The sequence below is a fragment of the Salvelinus sp. IW2-2015 genome, linkage group LG14, assembly GCF_002910315.2.
Source record: "Salvelinus sp. IW2-2015 linkage group LG14, ASM291031v2, whole genome shotgun sequence".
NCBI classification, from domain to species: Eukaryota; Metazoa; Chordata; class Actinopteri; order Salmoniformes; family Salmonidae; genus Salvelinus; species Salvelinus sp. IW2-2015.
In genome coordinates this window covers 26,896,132-26,898,615 of record NC_036854.1, presented here as the reverse complement: position 1 = coordinate 26,898,615, position 2,484 = coordinate 26,896,132, and the positions used below count along the sequence as shown (strand labels likewise).

The window sequence follows — 2,484 nt, the reverse complement described above, 5'->3', positions numbered from 1 at the left end:
CTCCCTCCCTCTCTGACACAATAATATTTTTCTCTTCCCTCTCCCCCTCTCCTCCTCCTCCTCTCCCTCTCCTCTCTTCCCCCTCCTAACAGATATTTTCTCTCCCTCTCCTCACCTCCCCGCTTCTCTCCTCCCTCTCCCTCTCCTACTCCTCCCTCTCTCCTCCCTCTCCTCCTTTCCTCCCTCTCTTCCTTCCTCCCTCTCCCTCCCCTTGTTCTTCTACACTACCTCCTCTTCTTATTAGCTTTCCGTGCATCTCGTACCCACTTCATTTCTACACTGACCCCCACATACAGTGCCCTCCGTCTTCCCTCCTGTCTCTGCTGTTTCTTATGTCCCTACTTTACCCTCTTCTCACAAGCTCCCTCCCTCCTCTGCCATCTTTCCGATGCACCTCTTCGTCTCCTCATTTCTCTTCGCTCCTACCCATCTTTTTCGAATCCCTCTATCGTAACAGTAAATGACCTTATGTCTCCCCCTCAATCCCGCTCTCCCTCCTGTGAACCAGTATAATTTCCTCTCCCACTCTAGGTGTTGGTTTATGGGACTCTGAAGACCACGTATGAGGAAGGTGTCATTGTTGTCTGAAGTTCTCCCGCCGAGGAAATAGTTCTCCACGGTCCCACATTACCCTATTCACAGAACACAAAAGCACCCCGACTATCTAGTGCAACAGACTTTTTGAAGCGCTACGTGTGACCACGGCAGGCTAATAGACGACAGGATGAATCCCCTGCTCTGCATCACATGAAGAATGTTACGGTAGGTTCCATGGAAGACAGCCATACGTCCCAATAATGTGTCCTCCTCCCCACTCATTTAAAAGCATTGGATTTGGTGTAAGCATTGGTTAGACAGTATCCACCATTTTGTCTTGTACCAGTCCGTTAATGGAAAGTGACATGGTCGCACAAAGACAGATTGTTTGGGACATCTTGGGTTGGCCTCTGTCTTTCCTGCCACCAAGGGTTTTTCTCATTAACCAAAACTGAGGAGGAAAGTTGGTTCATCTCTCCAGGCTAAATACTCATGAGAGAGAGAGTGGGGTTCTCATCTCTTACCAGTCTAATACCACTGAGAGGAGTGGTGTTCATCTCTACCAGTCTAATACTCTGAGAGAGTGGAGGTCTCATCTCTACCCAGTCTAATACACTGAGAGAGTGGGTCTCATCTCATCCAGCTCTAATACACTGTAGAGAGTGGGCTGGTTCATCTCCCAGTCCAATAGACGAGAAGTTGGGGGTCTCATCTTCTAACAACAGGTCTAATACACTGAGAGAGTGGGGTCCGTTCATCCTACCAGTCCAATAGACTGGAGAGAGTGGGGTCTCATCTCTACCAATCTAATACACTGAGAGAGTGGGGTCTCATCTCTAACCAGTCTAATAACACAGAGAGAGTGGGGTCTCATCTCTACAGTCTAATACACAGAGAGAGTGGGGTCTCATCTCTACCCAGTCTAAATACACAGAGAGTGGGGTCTCATCTCTACCGTCTAATACACAGAGAGAGTGCGGGGTCTCGATCTCTACCAGTCTAATACACAGAGAGAGTGGGGTTCTCATTCTCTACCAGTCTAATACACCAGAGAGAGTGGGTGTCTCATCTCTACCAGTCCTAATAACACAAGAGAGAGGGTCTCATCTCTACCAGTCTAATACACAGAGGAGAGTGGGTCTTCATCTGCTACCAGTCTAAACACAGAGAGAGTGGGTCTCATCTCTACCAGTCTAATACACAGAGAGAGTGGTCTCATCTCTAACCAGTAATACTTCTGAGAGAGTGGGGGGTCTCATCTCTCCAGTTCTAATACTCTGAGAGGATGGGGTCTCATCTCTACCAGTTCAATACTCTAGAGAGTGGGTCTCATCTCTACCAGTCTAATACCACAGAGAGACTGGGTCTCATCTCTACCAGTCTTAATACACAGAGGACGACGTGGGGTCTCAGCTCTACCAGTCTAAGTACTCTGGAGAGTGGGGTCTCATCTCTACCAGTCTAATACACTGAGAGAGTGGGGTCTCATCTCTACCAGTCTAATACACAGAGAGATGGGGTCTCATCTCTACCAGTCTAATACACAGAGAGAGTGGAGGTCTCATCTCTACCAGGTCTAATACCACTTGAGAGAGGGCGGTCCATCTCTACAGTCTAAATTACACAGAGAGAGTGGGGTCTCATCTCACCAGTCTAATACACAGAGGAGAAGTGGGGTCTCATCTCTACCAGTCTAATACACAGAGAAGTGGGGTCTCATCTCTACCAGTCTAATACACTGAGAGAGTTGGGGCTCTCATCTCTACCAGTCTAAATACACTGAGGAGAAGTGGGGTCTTTTCATTCCTACAGTCTATACACAGAGAGAGTGGGTCTCATCTCTAACCAGTCTAATACACAGAGGAGATTGCCGGTTCATCTCTTGCCTTATACAAACCATAAGGAAAGTCCAGTGCCAGAGGTGTGATGCTGGCTGCTCCATGCTTG

The 2,484-nt window shown here is 48.1% G+C and overlaps 1 long non-coding RNA gene across 1 annotated transcript; it reads left to right on the top strand.

The window, feature by feature from the left end:
• The first annotated feature begins 1,296 nt into the window (after nt 1-1,296).
• Nucleotides 1,297-2,050, top strand: LOC139028619 (uncharacterized). Its single transcript, XR_011480818.1, has 3 exons — nt 1,297-1,380; nt 1,420-1,457; nt 1,960-2,050. It is a non-coding gene; the product is annotated as an uncharacterized lncRNA (long non-coding RNA).
• Nucleotides 2,051-2,484: the final 434 nt, after the last annotated feature.